This window comes from Schistocerca serialis, chromosome 2 (genome assembly GCF_023864345.2).
Source record: "Schistocerca serialis cubense isolate TAMUIC-IGC-003099 chromosome 2, iqSchSeri2.2, whole genome shotgun sequence".
Classification (NCBI taxonomy): Eukaryota; Metazoa; Arthropoda; class Insecta; order Orthoptera; family Acrididae; genus Schistocerca; species Schistocerca serialis.
The window spans coordinates 903411077-903436773 of record NC_064639.1 but is presented as its reverse complement, the minus strand read 5'-3'; positions in this window follow the sequence as shown (position 1 = coordinate 903436773).

The following is a 25697-nucleotide window of genomic DNA, read 5'->3' as shown; positions in this document are numbered from 1 at the left end:
CTGGCCGTTGACCGTAAACAAAAGCAAAATATTATGCATGAAGTGGCGAAGAAACTCACTAATGTTCGACTACACAAATGACGATAAGTCACTGAAAATAGTTCAAAAAAAGGTTCAAATGGCTCTGAGCACTATGGGACTTAACTTCTGAGGTCATCAGTCCCCTATAACTTAGAACTATTTAAACCTAACTAACCTAAGGACATCACACACATCCATGCCCGAGGCAGGATTCGAATCTGCGACCGTAGCGGTCGTGCGGTTCCAGACTGTAGGGCTTAGAACCGCTCGGCCACACCGGCCGGCCTGAAAATAGTTATTGACGCAAAATAGCTAGAGACGAGCGTCCGAAGCGATCCAAAGTGGAATGACCACAAAACTAGTAGGAAATGCAGATCTGAGATTCACTGGAATAGTCGTAATAAAATGTAATTTACCCACGAAAAAAGTGGCTTACAAAATATTTTTCGCCAGATTCTTGAGTATTTGCCATCAATCTAGGACCCTTATCAAGGTGGATTAATAGGAGATTGATAGAGAAGACGCAACAAAGAGCGGTACGTTACATTGCGGGATCATTTAGTCGGCGCGAGAGCGTTACAGATTGCACAACAACCTCCAGCGGCAAAAGTTACAAGAGAGAGGCCGTGAGAAGCATAACAGAGAACCGACTCGTGGAGATAACATCTTGGGCCTACTGATAACAAACAGACCCGAACTTTTCGACTCTGTAAGTGCAGAACAGGGAATCAGTGATCATAAGGCCGTTGCAGCATCCCTGAATATGGAAGTTAATAGTAATATAAGGAAAGGGAGGAAGCTTTATCTGTTTAGCAAGAGTAATAGAAGGCAGATTTCAGACTACCTAACACATCAAAACGAAAATTTCTGTTCCGACACTGACAATGTTGAGTGTTTATGGAAAAAGTTCAAGGCAATCGTAAAATGTGTTTCAGACAGGTACGTGCCGAGTAAAACTGTGAGGGACGGGAAAAACCCACCGTGGTTCAACAACAAAGTTAGGAAACTACTGAGAAAGCAAAGAGAGCATCACTCCAAGTGCAAACGCAGCCAAAACCTCTCAGACAAACAGAAGCTAAACGATGTCAAAGTTAGCGTAAGGAGGGCTATGCGTGAAGCGTTCAGTGAATTCGAAAGTAAAATTCTATGTACCGACTTGACAGAAAATCCTAGGAAGTTCTGGTCTTACGTTAAATTACTAAGTGGCTCGAAACAGCATACCCAGACACTCCGGGATGATGATGGCATTGAAACAGAGGATGACACGCGTAAAGCTGAAATACTAAACACCTTTTTCCAAAGCTGTTTCACAGAGGAAGAGCGCACTGCAGTTCCTTCTCTAAATCGCCGCACAAACGAAAAAATGGCTGACATCGAAATAAGTGTCCAAGGAATAGAAAAGCAACTGGAATCACTCAACAGAGGAAAGTCCACTGTACCTGACGGGATACCAATTCGATTCTACAGAGAGTACGCGAAAGAACTTGCCCCCTACTAACAGCCGTGTACTGCAAGTCTCTAGAGGATCGGAAGGTTCCAAATGATTGGAAAAGAGCACAGGTAGTCCCAGTCTTCAAGAAGGGTCGTCGAGCAGATGCGCAAAACTATAGACCTATATCTCTGACGTCGATCTGTTGTAGAATTTTAGAACATGTTTTTTGCTCGCGTATCATGTCGTTTTTGGAAACCCAGAATCTACTCTGTAGGAATCAACATGGATTCCGGAAACAGCGATCGTGTGAGACACAACTCGCTTTATTTGTTCATGAGACCCAGATAATTTTAGATACAGGCTCCCAGGTAGATGCTATTATCCTCGACTTCCGGAAGGCATTCGATACAGTTCCGCACTGTCGCCTGATAAACAAAGTAAGAGCCTACGGAATATCAGACCAGCTGTGTGGCTGGATTGAGGAGTTTTAGCAAACAGAACACAGCATGTTGTTATCAATGGAGAGACATCTACAGACATTAAAGTAACCTCTGGCGTGCCACAGGGGAGTGTTATGGGACCATTGCTTTTCACAATATATATAAATGACCTAGTAGATAGTGTCGGAAGTTCCATGCGGCTTTTCGCGGATGATGCTGTAGTATACAGAGAAGTTGCAGAATTAGAAAATTGTAGCGAAATGCAGGAAGATCTGCATCGGATAGGCACTTGGTGCAGGGGGTGGCAACTGACCCTTAACATAGATAAATGTAATGTATTGCGAATAGATAGAAAGAAGGATCCTTTATTGTATGATTATATGATAGCGGAACAAACACTGGTAGAAGTTACTTCTGTAAAATATCTGGGAGTATGCGTGCGGAACGATTTGAAGTGGAATGATCACATACAATTAATTGTTGGTAAGGCGGGTACCAGGTTGAGATTCATTGGGAGGGTCCTTAGAAAGTGTAGTCCATCAACAAAGGAGGTGGCTTAAAAAACAATCGTTCGACCTATACTTGAGTATTGCTCATCAGTGTGGAATCCGTACCAGATCGGGTTCACGGAGGAGATAGAGAAGATCCAAAGAAGAGCGGCGCGTTTCGTCACAGGGTTATTTGGTAACCGTGATAGCGTCACAGAGATGTTTAACAAACTCAAGTGGCAGACTTTGCAAGAGAGGCGCTCTGCGTCGCGGTGTAGCTTGCTCGCCAGGTTTCGAGAGTGTGCGTTTTTGGATGAGGTATCGAATATATTACTTCCCCCTACTTATACCTCCAGAGGAGATCACGAATGTAAAATTAGAGAGATTCGAGTGCGCATGGAGGCTTTCAGACAGTCGTTCTTCCCGCGAACCATACGCTACTGGAACAGAAAAGGGAGGTAATGACAGTGGCACGTAAAGTGCCCTCCGCCACACACCGTTGGGTGGTTTGCGGAGTATAAATGTAGATGTAGATGTAGAGACTCGGCGAAGTACGGAGGTTTACAGACAATCAATCTTCCCAAGCCCTTCAGACAAGGAACAGAGAAGAGGGCGACGGTGGTACCAGCAGTACCCTCAGCCACGCACCGTGGGGTGGCTTGCAGAGTATAGACGTAGACTTAGATGTGTACAGTGTGCACAAAAACGTGGAAGTACCAACAACAGAACACGTTACCGTGCGTAATACGATGCAGGAAATCTGTTGCCGTTCAAACCAGCTTCCAGCCGTCTTGGAATGGATAAATACAGATTCTGTATGGTTTTCAAAGGACTCTTACACGATTCTTCCCGCAAAATAGAGGATAGTTCAAATAACACTGATTGAGGTGGATAGCGATCTCGCAAACTTTTCTGCAAAGCAGACCACAAGGGCTCAATCATATTGAGACTGGTGACTGCAGTGGCCAGGGGAGACACGACAATTCATTCTCGTGCACACAAAATGAGTCCTGGGCGATGCCAGTTTTGTCAAAAAGGGCTTTGCTTTTTTCCCAGAATGGTCACTGCCCCTTGGTAGTAACGCTACCTTGCAGAGTAACCATGCGGCCCATGGAATACCACAATACCACTGCCCAAATCATCGCTGAACACCCAGCATGTTTCACTCTTAGAGCAAGAACTTGGCCAGAAATTGGAAACAGTGTGAATCAACATTCAGCCGAGAAAATGGCTAATCGCTCCGTAGTCCAGGTTTTATTGCTTCGACGCCACGTTTCTCTCTTACGAGCATTTGCATCACTGATGAGTGGTTTTGGAATTCATCTACATCTACGTGATTTCCCTGCTATTCACAATAAGTGCCTGACAGAAGGTTCAATGAACCACCTTCAAGCTGTCTCTCTACCGTTACGAGCACTTAAATTTTTCTGTCCGAGCCTTGGTTTCTCTTATTTTATCATGATGATCATTTCTCCCTGTGTAGGTGGGTGCCAACAGAAATGTTTCCGCAATCGGAAGAGAAAACTGGTGATTGAAATTTCATGAGAAGATCCTGTCGCAACGAAAACCGCCTTTGTTTTAATGAGTGCCACTCCAATTCATGTATCATGTCTGTGCCATTATCTCCCCTATTTCACGATAATACAAAACGAGCTGCCTTTCTTTGTACTTTTTCGATGTCATCCGTCAGTCCCACCTGATGCGGATCTCACACCGCACAGCAATACTCCAGAATAGGGCGGACAAGTGCGGTGTAAGCAGTCTCTTTAGTAGACCTGTTGCACCTTCTAAGTGTTCTGCCAATGAATCGCAGTCTTTTGTTTGCTCTACCCACAACGTCATCTTTGTGATCGTTCCAATTTAGGTTATTTGTAATTGTAATCCCTAAGTATTTAGTTGAGTTTACAGCCTTCAAATTTGTGTGACTTATCGCGAAATCGAAATTTAATGGATTTCTTTTAGTACTCATGTGAATAACTTCACACTTTTCTTTATTCAGGATCAACTGCCACTTTTCGCACGATACAGATATCTAATCTGAAGCATTTTGCAATTCGTTTTGGTCATCTGATGACTTTACAAGACGGTAAATGACAGCATCATCTGCAAACAATCAAAGACGGCCACTCACATTGTCTAATATGTCGTTGATATAGATCAGGAACAAGAGGGGGCCTGTAACACTTCCTTGGGGAACTTCTGTTTTACGCGATAACTTTCCGTCTATTACTACGAACTGCGACCTTTCTGACAGATAATCACGAATCCAGTTGCACAACTGAGGCGATACTGCATAGGCACGCAGTTTGGTCAGAAGACGCTTGTGAGGAACGGTGTCAAAATCCTTCTGGAAATCTAAAAATATGGAACCAATTTGACATCCCCTGACGATAGCATTCATTACTTCATGAGTATAAGGAGCTGGTTGTGTTTCACAAGAACGATATTTTGTGAATCCGTGCTGACTATGTGTCAATAAATCGTTTTCTTCAAAGTACTTTATAATGTTCGAATACAGTATATGTTCCAAAACCCTACTGCTAATCAACGTTAGTGATATGGGCCTGTAATTCAGCGGATTACTCCTACCTCCCTTTTTGGGTATTCGTGTGACTTGAGCAATTTTCCAGTCTTTAGCTACTGACCTTTCTGTGAGCGAGCGATTGTAAATAATTACTAAATATGAAGCTATTGTATCAGCATAATCAGAGAGGAACCTGACTGGCATACAATCTGGACCGGAGGCCTTGGCTTTATTAATTGATTTAATCTGCTTTATTACACCGAGGATATCTACTTCTATGTTTCTCATCTTGGCAGTTGTTCTTGATTGGAATTCAGGAACATTTACTTCGTCTTTTTTGGTGAAGGAGTTTTGGAAAACCGTGTTTAATAACTCTCCTTTAGTGGTACTGTCAACAGTTAAAAAAAAATACTTCACCGTTGTTATCGCGCAGTGAAGGTATTGATTGCGTCTTGCCAGTGGTGTGCTTTATGTATGACCAAAATCTCTTTGGGTTTTCTGCCAGATTTCGAGACAGAATTTCGTTGTGGAAATTATTAAAAGCATCTCGCGTTGAAGTACGAGCTATATTACGAACTTCTGCAAAACTTTGCCAGTCTTGGGGATTTTTAAATTTGGCATGCTTTTTTCGTTGCCTCTGCAACAGCGATCTGACCCGTTTTGTGTACCACGGGCGATCAGTACCATCACTTATTAATTTATATGGTACATATTTGTCAATTGCTGTCGATACTATCTCTTTCAAACCATTCCACAACTTTTCTACGCGTACATGATCAGAGAGGAAGAAGTGAAGACTGTCTCTTAAAAAGGCGTTAAGAGCATTTTTATCAGCTTTTTTTAAATAGATATACTTTGCGTTTCTTTTAGATGTTGTAGGTGTTACGGTATTCACCCTAGCAGCAACTGCCTTGTGGTCGCTAATCCTTGTATTCGTCACGATACTCACTATTTGTCCAGGATTATTTGTTGCTAAGAGGTCAAGTAAGTTTTCGCAATCATTTACGCTTCGAGTGGGCTCGTGAACTAATTGTTCAAAACAATTTTCTGAGAAAGCATTCAGCATAATTTCAGATGACGTTTTATGCCTGCCGTCGGCTTTAAAAGTATACTTCTTCCAGCATATCGAGGGTAGATTGAAGTCACCACCGACTATAATTGTATGAGCGGGGTACCTATTTGAAATGAGACTTAAGTTTTCTTTGAACTGTTCAGCAACTATATCTTCTGAGTCGGGGTTCGATAAAACGATCCAATTAATAGTTTAGTCTGATTGTCAGGTATAACCTCTAACCATACTATTTCGCAGGAACTATCTACTTCAATTTCACTACAAGGCACACTATCTCTGACAGCAATAAATACTCCCCCACCAACTGCATTTAATCTATCCTTTCTGAACACTGTTAGATCGTTTGAAAAAATTTCAGCTGAACTTATTTCCGGCTTTAGCCAACTTTCTGTACATATAACTATTTGAGCTTCATTGCTTTGTATTAGGGCTTGGAGCTCTGGTTCTTTCCCAACATTGCTACGACAATTTACAACTACAATACCGATCGTTTCTACAACTACCTTACTGTGTTTTACCTGCTCCCTTTCAGACCGACGCCCTTTCTGTGGTTCCCTGAGACTCTCTAACCTAAAAAGCCGCCCAGTCCCTTCTACACAGCCCCTCTACCCATGTAGTCCGTGTCCAGGTCACCCTGAAATTGCCAGCTTATGGAGCACCCTTCGTGTTGTTTTGGTGCTGACAAGGTTCTAGAACGCGACATTCAGTTGTGCAGTGACTTCTGCAGCTGTCGTCCTCTTATTTTTCGTCACAATCCTGTTCAATGGCCGTCCGTCACGATCACTCAACACAGATTTCGTCAGCGTTGTGACTTAGCAGATCATGCTTTTCCGCTTCCACTCTATGCCGTGTAAATCTTCGGTACAATGGATTCTGAAACGCCAAACACTTCGGCTACCTTGGTTACGGAAGCACCTACCACACGAGCGCCACGTGCGAATTCACGTAGCTACGACACAGTGCACTCAGAACTTACTGTTCTGACCGCGACTGACCCTTGCACCGTATTGAGAGCACTGCACAGGTGCCGTTCGTGGCCAGATACAACGGTGCAACCTGCAGGCTTGGCTACCATGTGTTTAAGCATACATTTCTCACAGTGTTTTCATGTTTCAGACCAACGCCTGTAAGTACTGTCTGGTTAGTGTACAAACTGGAGGCAACCATTCAGTCCGTGTGTTTTATTCCCGAGATCTTCGGAATTTCAAAGAACTTTTCATATTACTGATTACGATTTTGTTTCACATCCTCCAACCCTCGGGGCTCCTACTGCGTGCCCAGCGACCTCGTCGTTAAATACTAATCCTCTCTCCTGCTTCCTGGATGTTCCGCCAAAGCATATCCAGTTCTCCATCACCAGTCACACGTACGAACTTTCCGCCGTGTGTGAGGATCAGAGGTTCCGGCTGACACTCGATGGCTGGCCTCGCACCAGCAGCGACGGGACCAGCTGTGAACGCACGCGACCATTGTCTTCCCAGTCATGTAGGCGGCGTGACGTAAAAGGCGTCTCACACGCTACGACCCGTCTGTTCAGAGGTCTCCGCATGGAAATCTCGTGGATCCAAAAGACACGTTTTGAAACTACTGCAGCCCTCCGTTTGTACGTCTAGCGTACAGGACCTCCAAACTTATTGTGATCGGCAGTGTTTTGCAACCCAGTCTCATAAGCAATAAAACAAGATTCAGTTTCCTGCCGTAGAATGTTCAAATTCGATTATAATGTAAAAAATAGTTTCGAAGAATCTCATAATAATAAATATATGTTTGTGCTGTTCGTTCCAATCATCTGCTGTGGACGACAAGAACCAGGACATTCCCCTCTTGCTTTCACTCTCAACGACGACAACGTTTTACCAGTGTCAGACGAGTGTGGGAACCAAATCAAATGGCTCTGAGCGCTATGGGACTTAACTTCTGAGGTTATAAGTCCCCTAGAAGTTAGAACTACTTAAACCTAACCAACCTAAGCACATCACACACATCCATTCCCGAGGAAGGATTCGAACCTGCGACCGCAGCGGTCGCGCGGTTCCAGACTGAAGCGCCTAGAAACGCTCGGCTACAGCGGCCGGCGTTTGGGAACCAATATGGGAAATTTTGTATCATGTTTTTCCTAGCTACAAGTCCCCCTAGGGTTCCAACCCCCCCCCCCTCCCCCGAACCTGAAAGGGTACCCAGAGGTGAGCTGGATCCTTTGGTTTGGAGCAGAGTGGAAAGTCTCAACCAAAGGCTTCGTCGAGTCTTTTACAGTGTGACGGTCTTGGCTGCGGATTTCTGGACCTGGGTTATCTGGTGGGGAATTGTAGGATACACCTTGATGATTTAGGGGTGGACTACACAAAGGAAGCAACTACCCAGGTAGCAGAGTTCCAGAGTTCTTGTGGAACGCATATGGTTTTTTTAGGCTAGGCGGTATGTTGGGGTACTCTGATGAACGCTCTCCAGACGATATGCAGAGAGCGAAATCAGACCGTGTTCGGGGTGAAGACACTTAAACTGCCAAAATTTTATCAGTGAGTCGTCGATGCAAACAAAGTCCCCGAATTTACTGTCCTCCAGGGAAGTTCTCGCGCTCAATTATTCTCGGGACCGAGAACCGGCTGAAATCCGAAGAAGGAAGCGCTGAGATATTTAGCGAGTAATGGAACTTATATCGGAAAGACGTAGACGCCGTAGGAGGGCGAGTGGTCGTTGCAGTTGACAAAGAAATTGTCCCTATTGAAGTCGAACTTGAGTCTGACAGCGAAGTTATCTGGTTACGTATGACAGATACAGGTGGAATCAACATAGGCCTAATTGTTGGATGTACTTACCAGCCACCCAATTCCACTTTAGAGCCATTCAAAGAAAGTCTTCGCTCAATAGCGCGTAAATACCTAGATCATGCGATACTAGTTGGAGGCGACCTTAAGCTACTGAGTATAGACTGCGACATCCATGGATTCATTATACGGGGTACAGACACACAGTCTTGCGATGTACTTTTGAACATATTTTCTGAAAACTGTCTCGAGTAGCTAGTTCTGCAGCCCAATGCAATGTACATATTTTAGACCTCGTAGCTACAAACAGGTCTTACCTTATCAACAGCGTCAGTGTAGAGAAGTAGGTGGGCAAGGCGGTTTGTGGCGCATTTTGTTAGTGCATGTTGCCTACATTAGGGGCAGGTATGCACTTAGGGGCAAACCTACTGTTCTCCTTTGATTGACAGGTACTTAATCTATTGTTCTCCTTTGATTGACGGGTCCTTAATCTATTGTTCTCCCCCTCGCTGCTGCAGGTACACTTTCAGAGCTGAGTTACTGGAATAGCCCCTCTCACTCTTATCAATTTGATTGACTATTTAATTAAATTGATCAATTAATTAATCTCACCCCCTCTGGTAAACCCTCTCCCCCCTCTCCCCTTCCCCAGAAAATGGTGGGAAGTTCAAATTCCATCAGGACAATGCAACACACCACAGCTACCTCTTGCTGCGCTAGTGTCAGTCCCAGTCGAGGGAAATGGAAATGTTATCAAAATTCATTGAAGGCGCGGTTGGTCGATGAAATCTGGGGCCGCTGGCACAGTGTGGTAACAATTGACAGCCAGTGGGCCAGGCAAGGTAAACATGGCACTCACGGGCACAGAGCTGCGATGGCGGTATTGCACACATGATTTGTTTTGAGTGGAACAACAACGAGTCAGGAAACTGCAGCATTGCATTAAGTTATTGCGATGTATGAGGTAGGGCACTAGGCCAGAGCCAAGAGTGGCGATTTGTAAATGGCTGACGTGTGGGAATTTATCCCTCCCATAGTTTCTGTCTCTCTCTGACACTACGTCAGAAGCGAGGGAGAAACCAATGTAAATAGATGGGCAATTTTAGCTTGGGACTGAGTGTGCCAGGTCAGTCAAGCATTGGGATGGACCTGTGCTGGTCTACACTTATACGGGCCAGTCTGGCAGCTATGTTATAAGTATTCTGCATAAAATTGTACTTTGTTTATACGTACTTGCTCGGGTTATATTCCGCCTCCAGGAACACAACACTGGGGCAGGATGGAACGGCAGCCAGGAACTTTGAGATTGCGTGGTCTGCCTGAAGGAGGGCAGTGACAGCAGTCTGCAGTGGGTCGAGGAGGGGCTCCGTTCCACTTGAGTCTACGGGCCACGTTCGCTTCCCACCTGGCGTACCGGGGTCCAGGGTCCGGGGTCCGGGCGAGGCATACGCTGCGGGAGGCGCAGAAGCGCTGCAACAGCGCCAGAGACGGCGGCAGGTGTTGCCATCCGGCAAGCACCGCTAGCGGCAAGTTGTGGCACAGCGTTCAGGAGGGCGCGGTTTCGAGTCCGGTCCTGTCGTGGGAGCAGCGGCGGCCCGAGGGCCACGGGTGACCAGTACACCCACCTTCGTCCCATGGTCGGACAGAGCAGGTCAAACGGGCAGAGAACGGCGAGGTCCAGGGACTGTAGCAGTCTCCGGAGCCACGGGCAGCGGAACAATGTCCCGGCGGGCGGCGACTGGAACAGCACGGCTGACTTCCATTGGCAGGCGAGCTTGATGATGGCAGCAGCAGCGTCGACATACCAGGAGTTTGCTGAGCCGGCTGGACTCATGGGACAGCGCGCGGCGCCACACCGACATTACGCTTCACACATCGAGTACTGTAAATTAGCTGAGTAAACGAATGTTATTGAATACCTCTGTATCACTCTGCACTGCCCCTCGACGCTCTTGAACTTGCTCGGCCTCCTGACAAAATATGGCGATGTGGGATCCGGCTTCAGCTCTGACAACTGGAGTCTCAGGTTCGACCCCCCCGACCCCGAAACAGTGGTGTCAGAAGTGGTGCCGTTTACAACGCTGGTACCGGATTTCGACTCCCACATCTTATGTCGAGCAAGTAGCGTTGATTTGTGTCTGTGTAGAGGGGTAGTTGAGGTGTCTGGTTGCGTTCGTGATGGGTGGTCGTGCACTTCTTGTTACGTCTTGTCGTTCGGGAGGTGTTCGTCCATACCAATTTAGGGAAGAAAGCAGGACTGTTCACCTGTAGACGAGCACGATGTGGAGGGGTGAGTGACGTTTGATTTGTGGCTTAAGTGTCATTCTTTTGTTAATTAGGATGGACTTTTTAAAGGTGTCTTTTGTAAGGCCGGAGGGGAAATGGGGGACATGATAACATAGCGCCTAAGCGATGTAACTTTTGTAACCTGTCAGGCCACGGATTACAGTGTACAAAGTGGGTGCCAAAAAATTGTTTTATTTGTAAGAGATTTGGTCATTTGGCGCGCAATTGTTCAGAATGTAGATGGGTGATGATTCGCCGCTAGAATTAAGTTTAAGGAGTAGCAGAGTGAAATTAATCGCAACAGTGGAGCTATAAGCAAGAGTGGTGGAAACATAGCAAGCAGCGGATGCTGCGGCAGTAACTACAGCAGAAGCTGTAGCCGCTCTAACAGAGAAGTTCGATTATTGCCGGAGGCAAATATAAGGGGAAGAAAAAAAATACGAAGGATTAGCTGGGAGATTTGAGGCACTGCGAGTAGGGGAAGGGACGTCGGGTGAAAGTAAATTGCAGGTCGGGGAGTGTCATAGACCCTTTGACCCGGCAGTCACGGCATTGATTAACCCCTTTTCGGGTAAAGCAACGGAGAATGTGTCGGTATTCCTTAATGACATTATCACAATGACTGAGGCCACTAGGTGGTCGGAGGTTGTAATGTTGAGAGTGGCTAAGTTACGCTTAATAGGGGAGGCCAAGTTGTACACATTGTAGTATGAAACGTTGAACAATGAGGGGACGTTTTCAGAGCTTGAGGCTGGGTTACGTAAGAGGTATCAAAAACAGAATAATACCAGGTATTTTCTGGAAAAATTAAGTGCGTTAGTTATGAGGAGAAATGAGACTATGGAGGTTTTCTCAGACAGGATTTGAAAACTGGATGTACAAAAGTTCGAACTGTCAAAGAATGGGGAGACTAATAAAGTGCTGTTACAAGAGGCCGAGAACAGGGCGTTAGATGTCTTTTTGTGGGGAGTACCGCCGGAGATGTCACGTCAGGTGAGAATGGAGAATCCCAGTAATCTTGCGGCGGCTCTAAGGATTGCCACATACTTAGAGGAGGCAGATTATGCAACGAAGCAAAGGGTGGAGCATAGAGTCCTGGCAGCGGAAATTAGGTATTTTGGTTGTGGTCAGGTAGGGCACATTAGAAGGCATTGTCAGCGTCAGTTGCGGTGTTACTCATGTGGGAAAATGGGTCACCGGGCAGTGAACTGCAGGAGTAAAAGTAGGGGGGAACCACGGCGGCAGCAGCCGTTAAACGAGAACGGGATTGCTTCAACCGTCGGAGAGCAGTCCCAGTGAAATTAGGTAATGCGCTTGTAGGTGCACAGACGGAATGCTGCTTAATAGGCTTGGTGTATGGGAGTTAACAAATGTTTCTGGTTGACACGGGGCACACGTGTCTGTTACTGCTCTGGACCTGGTTAGCAGGAAAAGGCTTGAGCCACCACGTTATAGGTTAAGTGGGGTTTGTTGTTGTTGTGGTCTTCAGTCCTGAGCCTGGTCTGATGCAGCTCTCCATGCTACTCTATCCTGTGCAAGCTGCTTCATCTCCCAGTACCTACTGCAACCTACATCCTTCTGAATCTGTTTAGTGTATTCATCTCGTGGTCTCCCTCTACGATTTTTAGCCTCCACGCTGCCCTCCAATGCTAAATTTGTGATCCCTTGATGCCTCAAAACATGTCCTACCAACCGATCCCTTCTTCTAGTCAAGTTGTGCCACAAACTTCTCTCCTTCCCAATCCTTTTCAATACCTCCTCATTAGTTACGTGATCTACCCACCTTATCTTCAGCATTCTTCTGTAACACCACATTTCGAAGGCTTCTATTCTCTTCTTGTCCAAACTGGTTATCGTCCATGTTTCACTTCCATACATGGCTACACTCCATACAAATACTTTCAGAAACGACTTCCTGACGCTTAAATCTATACTCGATGTTAACAAATTTCTCTTCTTCAGAAACGATTTCCTTGCCATTGCCAGTCTACATTTTATATCCTCTCTACTTCGACCATCATCAGTTATTTTACTCCCTAAATAGCAAAACTCCTTTACTACTTTAAGTGTCTCATTTCCTAATCTAATCCCCTCAGCATCACCCGATTTAATTTGACTACATTCCATTATCCTCGTTTTGCTTTTGTTGATGTTAATCTTATATCCTCCTTTCAAGACACTGTCCATTCCGTTCAACTGCTCTTCCAAGTCCTTTGCTGTCTCTGACAGAATTACAATGTCATCGGCGAACCTTAAAGTTTTTACTTCTTCTCCATGAATTTTAATACCTACTCCGAATTTTTCTTTTGTTTCCTTTACTGCTTGCTCAATATACAGATTGAATAACATCGGGGAGACGCTACAACCCTGTCTCACTCCTTTCCCAACCACTGCTTCCCTTTCATGCCCCTCGACTCTTATAACTGCCATCTGCTTTCTGTACAAATTCTAAATAGCCTTTCGCTCCCTGTATTTTACCCCTGCCACCTTCAGAATTTGAAAGAGAGTATTCCAGTTAACGTTGTCAAAAGCTTTCTCTAAGTCTACAAATACTAGAAACGTAGTTTTGCCTTTTCTTAATCTTTCTTCTAAGATAAGTCGTAAGGTTAGTATTGCCTCACGTGTTCCAACATTTCTACGGAATCCAAACTGATCTTCCCCGAGGTCCGCTTCTACTAGTTTTTCCATTCGCCTGTAAAGAATTCGCGTTAGTATTTTGCAGCTGTGACTTATTAAACTGATAGCTCGGTAATTTTCACATCTGTGAACACCTGCTTTCTTTGGGATTGGAATTATTATATTCTTCTTGAAGTCTGAGGGTATTTCGCCTGTCTCATACATCTTGCTCACCAGATGGTAGAGTTTTGTCAGGACTGGCTCTCCCAAGACCATCAGTAGTTCTAATGGAATGTTGTCTACTCCCGGGGCCTTGTTTCGACTCAGGTCTTTCAGTGCTCTGTCAAACTCTTCACGCAGTATCTTATCTCCCATTTCATCTTCATCTACATCCTCTTCCATTTCCATAATATTGTCCTCAAGTACATCGTCCTTGTATAAACCCTCTATATACTCCTTCCACCTTTCTGCCTTCCCTTCTTTGCTTAGAACTGGGTTGCCATCTGAGCTCTTGATATTCATACAAGTGGTTCTCTTCTCTCCAAAGATCTCTTTAATTTTCCTGTAGGCAGTATCTATCTTACCCCTAGTGAGACAAGCCTCTACATCCTTACGTTTGTCCTCTAGCCATCCCTGCTTAGCCATTTTGCACTTCCTGTCGATCTCATTTTTCAGACGTTTGTATTCCTTTTTGCCTGCTTCATTTACTGCATTTTTATATTTTCTCCTTTCATCAATTAAATTCAATATTTCTTCTGTTACCCAAGGATTTCTATTAGCCCTCGTCTTTTTACCTACTTGATCCTCTGCTGCCTTCACTACTTCATCCCTCAGAGCTACCCATTCTTCTTCTACTGTATTTCTTTCCCCCATTCCTGTCAATTGTTCCCTTATGCTCTCCCTGAAACTCTGTACAACCTCTGGTTCTTTCAGTTTATCCAGGTCCCATCTCCTTAAATTCCCACCTTTTTGCAGTTTCTTCAGTCTCAATCTGCAGTTCATAACCAATAGATTGTGGTCAGAATCCACATCTGCCCCTGGAAATGTCTTACAATTTAAAACCTGGTTCCTAAAACTCTGTCTTACCATTATATAATCTATCTGATACCTTTTAGTATCTCCAGGATTCTTCCAGGTATACAACCTTCTTTTATGGTTCTTGAACCAAGTGTTAGCTGTGATTAAGTTATGCTCTGTGCAAAATTCTACAAGGCGGCTTCCTCTTTCATTTCTTCCCCCCAATCCATATTCACCTACTATGTTTCGTTCTCTCCCTTTTCCTACTGACGAATTCCAGTCACCCATGACTATTAAATTTTCGTCTCCCTTCACTACCTGAATAATTTCTTTTATCTCGTCATACATTTCATCAATTTCTTCATCATCTGCAGAGCTAGTTGGCATATAAACCTGTACTACTGTAGTAGGCATGGGCTTTGTGTCTATCTTGGCCACAATAATGCGTTCACTATGCTGTTTGTAGTTAAGTGGGGTGGGGGATAATAAAGTGGAGTCATTGGGTACAACGGTACTTCAATTTGTGATCGTAGGATCTAAGTTCAGTGAGCAGGTAGAGGTGTTACCGTGTGTGGGTGAGGGGTATTCAGTGATTCTCGAACTGGACTTCCTTAACAAACATCGTGCGAAGATAGATCTTTGGCAACAAACAGTGGAACTCGATGGAACAATGTTTCACATGGGGGAAACGGCTGCAAATGGACGAATGTCGCAAGGCGCACTTAATATGAAGGAGACGCCAGCTAAACTGCGAACGGATTCATTAAAGGTCGATCAGCAGGATAACATGCTGGCAGCTACAGGGAAGGTAGTCTGGGTTTCGATAAACACGGACTTACCAAAGGAGACGTTGAACGTGGTGGAGCCACTCCCGAGTAATGAGGAGTTGGATAATGCGCACTGTTTTGTGCGGAGGAGTTTAGCTCACGCAAGTTATGTGCAAGGAGATTATAGGGTTCCTGTAAGTATAGATAACTTCGGCAGAGCGGATTTTAGCTTGTCGAAATGGCCACGTTGGGGGTTTTTGATGAAGGCGGCCTCGATAGGGAGGATTTAGAGGCGAGCCATAAGCAAAACGTCGATGCAGCGCAATTAATGGGAAAATTACAGCATTTGCAGGTAGACGACAGGGTCGCTTTGGAGGAATTATTAATGACATTTAGCGATTTATTCGGAACGGAGGGGAGGTTACCGACAACACAGATTACGAAGCCTCACATACAAACGGAGGATAATACACCAGTGTTTAGGAAACCATAGAGGATAGCACGTCATATGCAACCGCTACTAGAGGAGTTTATAGAACAACAACTACGGGATGGAATCTTAGAGCATAGCGATAGTCCGTATTGAAGCAGTGTAGTTCTCGTACCTAAGAAGTCGGTGGATGGTAAAAGGAAATATAGATTTTCTTGTGATTATAAGTTTCTGAATGCGAAAACCATTTCGGACGCATATCCGATTCTGAATATTATGGACACATTGGACAATCTGGGACAATGTAAGTATTTTACGACGATGGATTTACGGAGTGGATACCATCAGTTGGAAGTAGCGCCAGAGCATAGGGCGAAGACAGCTTTTACTGTTCCTGGGGGACACTATCAGTATATACGTATGCCGTTCAGGTTGAAGAATGCACCGGCAACTTTTCAGCGATTGTTAGACGGGTTTTTAAGGGGATTGAAACTAAAGACATGTATGGTTCACCTAGACGACATTATAGCATTTTCGAAGGGTATACTAGATCATGTATCGCGTTTAAGAGAAGTCTTTGGAAGATTTCGGTCGGCACAGTTAACGTTAAGTTTAGAAAAACGTAATTTTGCGCAGACGCATGTCAAATATTTAGGTCATGTAATTAGTGAACAAGGGGTTCAAACCGGTCCTCGGTTAACACAGGCAGTTCAATATTTTCCGGCACCACGTACAACGCAGCAATTACAGTCGTATATTGTGTTATGTTCATATTATCATAAATTTGTAAAAGATTTTGCTAAAATAGCCGAGCCGTTAACAAAGCTTTTAAAGAAAGGGGTTAAATTTCAATGGACGGAGGAATGTCAGGAAGCTTTCGATGAATTAAAGATGAGATTAGTTTCTGGTCTGGTTTTCGTGTTTCCAAATTTTGAAGAAGACTTCATCTTATCATGTGACGCTTCAAATGGTGCAGTAGGATGTGTTTTGGGGCAGATGGTGAATGGACAGGAGCATCCGGTGGCGTATGCTTCTAGACCAGGGCTTCCCAACCTTTTCAGCTGGTGGATCCCTTCTTCAGTCGAAAATCCATGGCGGACCTCTAGTCAGTCAAGAGAACAGTAACTTTAAATTTCAGAGCAAAACCCATGGGAACTGCAAGTAATTGTAATTGAAGTATAGGCAGGACATATTTTTAACTGAGACGACGGAATATATTATAAAGAAAAGAAATTAGATTTAGAGACCATTTTAATTTTCGTAACAAACATATCAATGCCAACAGAATTCAATTAATAATTATTTTGTAAATGATAGAAGACAGAAACAAAATTCCTACAGAGTTATAGTTCAGGTACGTTAACTGAGCATCTACGAAGAAAAATGCTTTCTTCTTTACTATAGGTGAGTCTGTAGGAATAATAAAGGAATCCTAATGTGATGGTTGAGGGTGCTTCTGCTGACACAATTCTGAAAAGTTGGGTTCAATTCTTGACAACTGGAGACGGATTTCTGGTACCGCATCTAGACAGCTTCGGTACTTAGTTTTGTGGGCAGCATAGAGCGAGAATCCAGATTGACACATGTATGTTGTGGCAAACGGAAGAAGTACACGTTTTGCCTTTTCAACATGGGGGTAGTATTTCTTGTTATCCAAACGGATGCAAAAGTATGAGTAACCGTCAATGTTAAAACTTGATTTCATAGTAGGGTCTGTGGCAATTTCTATCAACAACTCATATTGATTTGATGATAGAATGTTCGGCTTTTTGGATACAGTGAATGGGTTGACTACCCATTCGTATTTCTGCAGCTTCTTATCTTCAGCTGTTGGGAAATAATGCTCCATCAATGACTTTAAGCTTCGGAGATGTTCCAGGATTTGATGAAACAAATTCTTCCCAAGTGCCAATGTTTTGTTTTTCAAAAACTCTTTGAGAAGAGGAAAACACTCGACCTCCACCTCCTCGACACTCTCTGCCCAAAAATTGATTTTTCTCTTGAATGCTCGAACTTGTCGATAGCAGTGACCTTTATTTTACTTTGCCCTTAGAGTGAAATATTCATTTCGCTCATTTTGGAGAAAATATCTGACAAACAGGCAAGTATACACTGTTAATTTTCCTCATTAGTAAGGTCTGCTAATTTGGTGTTATGCTCCAAAAGGAAAGCTGAGACTTCCAATCTTAATTCGTACAACCGAGAGAGTGTGTTCCCACGTGAGAGCCACCTCACTTCTGTGTGGAGAAGCAGGGAACGATGAAGGCTTCCAATATCTTCACACAGTATTGTGAAAAGTCTTGAATTCCACGGCCTTGATGTTATGTAGCTAATGATTTGAATGGATTCGTCTAAGACTTTCTTGAACGAAACAGGCATTTGTTTCGTAGCTAAAGCGTATCTGTGGAAAGCACAATGACCACTGCTGCAATTCTTGGCATTTTCTTTTATTTTCGTTATTGCTCCGACTGTAGGACCCGTCATAGCTTTTGCATCATCTGTGCACACATCTGTGCAATTCGACCATGAAACTTCGTTAGTCCTTAAAAAAGCATCCAATAGACGGAATATTTCAGCACCTGTTGTGTTGGCAGGTAGTGGTCTGCACAATAGGAGGTCCTACTCAAAACATCCAGAATATTCGTAACGGACAAAATCCAATAAAATCGCTAATCCTGTAACATCAGTGGATTCATCTATATGCAGAGAAAATGAATTGTGTTGGATGCGAGGAACCAGAGTGTCTTTCACATCATTCGACATGTCAACAATGCGTCTCTTGACAGTATTGTTTGATAATGGCACCGAAGATACAAGCTTTACTGCCTTTTCGTCTAGCATGCAAGAAACAATATCATTAACACACAGCTCTATGAGATTTTCTGCAACGGTATGAGCTTTGCCTGTTTTTTGCCACTCGATAACTAACCAAGAAAGAAGCTTTTAATGAGTTTTCATTAATTGTTTTTGCATGAGTTTTCATGCAATGCTGAGTAGCCGCTAGTTCAGCACTCTTCCTTTTGAAAAAATCGGTCTTTAGCCTGGAAATCCGGGTAAGTACCTTCAAAATGACGGCGCAGTTTAATTGGAACCATTGAAGTCTTCTAAAGGACTCGCGCACAAATTGCACACTGAGCTTTACCCTCCTTTGTCTCCATAAAGCCCATTTCTAAATAGCTTTCGTTGTACTTACGCTTCTTGTTTACTCCACTTCCACAGGATATTGCAACCAATGGAGTACTTGCAGCGTTTGGACGTAATAAATCAGGCTGTGGAGCTTCTTGTGATTGTTCTTCCTTTGGTCATCCCCCCTCCTCATTCATTTCAACTGGAAACTTCCCTTGTTGTGAAGGCGATGGAGAAACTGCAGCCTTCTTCAATGATCCTGACTTCAGCCACCGGTCCATGTTAGAAGTAATAAACTGGTCAAAAATCGACTTATGAAACAGGTAGTGCACTGACAAGGCAAGTTTAACATTTAATGATGCCTGGGGCCCCATACGTGCCAGCGAGCGCCGTGATTGGTCGACAAAGCTCGCTCCGCGCATGCGTAGAAGGTTTCAGCGCATCTAGCGCCGTGAGTCGGCACACAAACGACCACCGTATCGTTGCGAAACAGTCGATCAGAGAAGCCACATTCACCGGCACTAAACGGTGTATGCGTTTTCACTTAGGAACCGCAAAGGCTACTTGGGAATACGACCTGAAGCAAAAGTACACATGTTTTTCACACGAAAAAAAAATAGTGATGAATTTGATTTTCATATTTTTATTCAATAATTTTACTCATTATTTTACACAATTTGGTGAAAGGTGGCTGGAACCCCCTAGAAAGAGCCGGCTGACTGTTAAATAGGGCAGAGCGGAATTATTCCACAACGGAAAAGGAGATGTTGGCTGTAATATATATGTAGTAACGTATTTTCGTTGTTACCTTTATGGTAGGAAGTTTAAGGTCGTGACGGATCATGCAGTGTTGAGATGGTTACTGGGACTCAAGGATCCTTCTAGTCGATTAACACAGTGGGCTCTAAAATTAAGTGAATCTGACTTTGAAGGAATTCATGAGCCAGGGAAGAAAGACGAGAATGCAGATGCATTGAGTCACAAGTTAGACGCATTAAAAGTAATGGGTAAGAGTGTCGCGGAATGGCAAAGGGCACAAGCAGAGGATGAGGAGTGCCAGGGTTTTAGAAGTGAACCGCATTTCATTGTGGAGAGAAATTTGTTGTGTAGAGTTACCAGGTGCGGACCACGGGTAGTGGTACCAAAGAGTTTGAGAGAGGAAGTCTTAAAGCAGGCCCACGATCATGTGCTCTCGGGGCATGGTGGTTGTTGAGCAACGGGAAGACGAGTAGCAGAACGACTTTGGTGGCGCACTCGGAGAAGGGATGTGGAACAATATGTAGCAAATTGTGTGCCATGTGCACAGCAAGCGGATGTGATGCGCGCAAGAATTCCATTGCAACGGTTACCAGAGGCTTCAAAACCATTCGAGTTCATCGGGCTAGATATTTGCGGGCCATACAACAAAACACCGGCAGGGAATCTTTATGTTTTAACTATAATTAATCACTTTTCGCGGTTTCTAGCCATGGTCGCGATACCAGACCAACAGGCAGGTACCGTAGAACAAGCTTTAGCCGCCGGCTAGAGTGGCCGTTCGGTTCTAGGCGCTACAGTCTGGGACCGAGCGACCGCTACGGTCACAGGTTCGAATCCTGACTCGGGCATGGATGTGTGTGATGTCCTTAGGTTAGTTAGGTTTAATTAGTTCTACGTTCTAGGCGACTGATGACCTCAGAAGTTAAGTCGCATAGTGCTCAGAGCCAAGCTTTAGTCAATAACTGGTTATTGAAGTTTCGGGTGCCTGATACCATAATTATGGATCAGGGAACGAACTTCATGTCCGAATTAATGTCACAGTTGTGTCGTCTATTGAGAATTAAAAAATTACGGTCCAGTCTATTTCATCCGCAGGAGAATGGGAGAACGGGGCGAGTACATAGGACAATTTCGAAAATGCTAAGTTATTCTGTGAATGGAAACCACAATAGCTGGGACGTTTATCTTCCATACGTGGTATCGAGCTATAGCACTAAAATACATTCGGTGGTCGGAATGTCACCGTTCAAGGTGGTCTATGGAAGGAAGATGCCATCGCCATTTGACGTTCTATGTCCAAAATCGGGAGCTAAAGGGGACGTAGTGAGGGAATTTGCACGAACAACACGGGAAGTCTGCAAGAGGGTACAGAAGGCCAATACGAAAGCGTTAGAGAGGCAGGAAGAACCGGATAAGCGGTTGGGACCCTTACCACAGTACAGGGTAGGTCAATGGGTATTAATCACGAATACATATACACCTAAGGTAAAGAAGAACAAAATTCTTGACGAAGTACCATGGACCGTACCAGGTCGGGGAGATGACTGTGCCTGTGAATGTTAAAGTGCACCTACCAACAAAAACATCCATTATCCACGTGAGTAAAGTAAAGCCTTTTAAAGGAATGGTGGACGGATTACCTCAATTACAAGGAAGTGACCCGACTGCAGAGGCTAGGCATAGCAAACGGAAGGGCAACAGTGGACGCATAACGTGCTGTATGAGTTACGATCACGGAGGGAGTAAATTATTGTATGTGTAATATTGTATGGCATGTTTACATTTTGTGTTTCTGGATCAAGCGGTCATTTGCGTTTTGTTTCTTGTGTGTGTGTGTTTTTTTTTTCTCTCATTTTCTCGTGTTTTGGTGTGTTCGATAATAGTTGCGTTTTTCTTGTTTGTTGTTTTAGTTTTGTCATTGTATGGGGAGACTATTTTTTTTTTGTTCAGAGAATTCGATAGGGGCAGAGTGAACTATCAGGAATTTTTGAGGATGTCATATGATGTTGTAGTAACTTGTAGTGGAAAGGGGTGGTACAGGCATGTTTCGTTCCTTTTCTCCACAGGGACGAGTGATGATTTGCCCTAATCGATCAGTTTTTTTCGAATAGTACTACATGCGAAGTTGGATTGTTCCTGGGGATTACGAATGGCTCAGATTGTGAGAAAGAGGTGTTATCGACACATTCCTACTTCCAGAAGGTAGAGAGGCATTGGTTATATTCGGTATTTACACCGATATGGGTGTTGTTCACTTTTTATACCAATCAGAGAGCGGATAAAATAAGGAGGTTGCAACTGTGGGAGAGTGGAATAATTATAAATGGTACGGTTTGTGAAATTGTGGGGGAGGATTTCCGTCTTCCAGCAACACCTACGGATGAAACAGCTTTAACTTTGTCAGAGGGAACGTTGTTTTATCCGGAAGGGGTTCTGGAGATTTACCAGTGTGGAATCTGACATATTTGAACTCCACGTTAAACCCAGAGTTTTTGGAAACCTTGCATTCCTTGTCTTGTGAATTAATGGAGCATTATGATTGGCTCTTATCGAATTTACCCGCCGAATTACTGATACCGCTGGTGTGGAATCATCATCCAACTTTTCTTTCTTTCTGCAGACGAGACTTTCAGTGGCAAAAATCTATTTTACACAGATCGCCATATTGCACCGACAATTAACCCTTCAAAGTGCCTCTACATATCGCCAAATACAGGAAGACTTACTCAATTACACTGCTCTCCCACTGAGGACAGGAGCTTGAATACTAGAGTGTGAAACCGATCTCAAACCCAGCCATATATCACCACATACCATGTCGATGTAGTAAACATACAGTTCATATCCTGCGCCATACAAAATCGCTCCTTACACATCATTTGTACTTATATAGCAGAGACAGACAGCACAAGCACATGTACCATAGGTATACTCGCAGCACTAGTATTTCCTGCAAGGTTGGGTAGTCATCCACTCCCAATGTGTGACCACAGCACCCTCAGTGGATTGAAGTCACTCTCAGAACTGTTGTGCAAAGATGGGCTCGTTTCACCTCGGCACAAACGCGTTCCTGTTTCTGGACCCGACCTGCTTGCACTCTGCAAATGTGGAATATGTGGTGTGCAGGCGACTGGATACAATCTACATCTACATCTACATCTATACTCCGCGAGCCACCTTACGGTGTGTGGCGGAGGGTACTTATTGTACCACTATCTGATCCCCCCTTCCCTGTTCCATTCACGAATTGTGCGTGGGAAGAACGACTGCTTGTAAGTCTCCGTATTTGCTCTAATTTCTCGGATCTTTTCGTTGTGATCATTACGCGAGATATATGTGGGCGGCAGTAATATGTTGCCCATCTCTTCCCGGAATGTGCTCTCTCGTAATTTCGATAATAAACCTCTCCGTATTGCGTAACGCCTTTCTTGAAGTGTCCGCCACTGGAGCTTGTTCAGCATCTCCGTAACGCTCTCGCGCTGACTAAATGTCCCCATGACGAATCGCGCTTCTTTTCGCTGGATCATGTCTATCTCTTCTATTAATCCAACCTGGTAAGGGTCCCATACTGATGAGCAATACTCAAGAATCGGACGAACAAGCGTTTTGTAAGCTACTTCTTTCGTCGATGAGTCACATTTTCTTAGAATTCTTCCTATGAATCTCAACCTGGCGCCTGCTTTTCCCACTATTTGTTTTATGTGATCATTCCACTTCAGATCGCTCCGGATAGTAACTCCTAAGTATTTTACGGTCGTTACCGCTTCCAATGATTTACCACCTATGGCATAATCGTACTGGAATGGATTTCTGCCCCTATGTATGCGCATTATATTACATTTATCTACGTTTAGGGAAAGCTGCCAGCTGTCGCACCATGCATTAATCCTCTGCAGGTCCTCCTGGAGTACGTACGAGTCTTCTGATGTTGCTACTTTCTTGTAGACAACCGTGTCATCTGCAAATAGCCTCACGGAGCTACCGATGTTGTCAACTAAGTCATTTATGTATGTTGTAAACAATAAAGGTCCTATCACGCTTCCCTGCGGTACTCCCGAAGTTACCTCTACATCTGCAGATTTTGAACCGTTAAGAATGACATGTTGTGTTCTTTCTTCTAGGAAATCCTGAATCCAATCACAAACCTGGTCCGATATTCCGTAAGCTCGTATTTTTTTCACTAAACGTAAGTGCGGAACCGTATCAAATGCCTTCCTGAAGTCCAGGAATACGGCATCAATCTGCTCGCCAGTGTCTACGGCACTGTGAATTTCTTGGGCAAATAGGGCGAGCTGAGTTTCACATGATCTCTGTTTGCGGAATCCATGTTGGTTATGATGAAGGAGATTTGTATTATCTAAGAACGTCATAATACGAGAACACAAAACATGTTCCATTATTCTACAACAGATTGACGTAAGCGAAATAGGCCTATAATTATTCGCATCAGATTTATGACCCTTCTTGAAAATGGGAACGACCTGCGCTTTCTTCCAGTCGCTAGGTACTTTACGTTCTTCCAGCGATCTACGATAAATTGCTGATAGAAAGGGGGCAAGTTCTTTAGCATAATCACTGTAGAATCTTAAGGGTATCTCGTCTGGTCCGGATGCTTTTCCGCTACTAAGTGATAGCAGTTGTTTTTCAATTCCGATATCGTTTATTTCAATATTTTCCATTTTGGCGTCCGTGCGACGGCTGAAGTCAGGGACCGTGTTACGATTTTCCGCAGTGAAACAGTTTCGGAACACTGAATTCAGTATTTCTACCTTTCTTCGGTCGTCCTCTGTTTCGGTGCCATCGTGGTCAATGAGTGACTGAATAGGGGATTTAGATCCGCTTACCGATTTTACATATGACCAAAACTTTTTAGGGTTCTTGTTTAGATTGTTTGCCAATGTTTTATGTTCGAATTCGTTGAATGCTTCTCTCATTGCTCTCTTTACGCTCTTTTTCGCTTCGTTCAGCTTTTCCTTATCAGCTATGATTCGACTACTCTTAAACCTATGATGAAGCTTTCTTTGTTTCCGTAGTACCTTTCGTACATGATTGTTATACCACGGTGGATCTTTCCCCTCGCTTTGGACCTTAGTCGGTACGAACTTATCTAAGGCGTACTGGACGATGTTTCTGAATTTTTTCCATTTTTGTTCCACATCCTCTTCCTCAGAAATGAACGTTTGATGGTGGTCACTCAGATATTCTGCGATTTGTGCCCTATCACTCTTGTTAAGCAAATATATTTTCCTTCCTTTCTTGGCATTTCTTATTACACTTGTAGTCATTGATGCAGCCACTGACTTATGATCACTGATACCCTCTTCTACATTCACGGAGTCGAAAAGTTCCCGTCTATTTGTTGCTATGAGGTCTAAAACGTTAGCTTCACGAGTTGGTTCTCTAACTATCTGCTCGAAGTAATTTTCGGACAAGGCAGTCAGGATAATGTCACAAGAGTCTCTGTCCCTGGCTCCAGTTCTGATTGTGTGACTATCCCATTCTATACCTGGTAGATTGAAGTCTCCCCCTATTACAATAGTATGATCACGAAACTTCTTCACGACGTTCTGCAGGTTCTCTCTGAGGCGCTCAACTACTACGGTTGCTGATGCAGGTGGTCTATAGAAGCATCCGACTATCATATCTGACCCACCTTTGATACTTAACTTAACCCAGATTATTTCACATTCGCATTCGCTAATAACTTCACTGGATATTATTGAATTCTTTACTGCTATAAATACTCCTCCACCATTGGCGTTTATCCTATCCTTGCGGTATATATTCCATTCTGTGTCTAGGATTTCGTTACTGTTCACTTCCGGTTTTAACCAACTTTCCGTTCCTAATACTATATGCGCACTATTTCCTTCAATAAGAGATACTAATTCAGGAACCTTGCCCTGGATACTCCTGCAGTTTACCAATATTACGTTAACTTTTCCTGTTTTTGG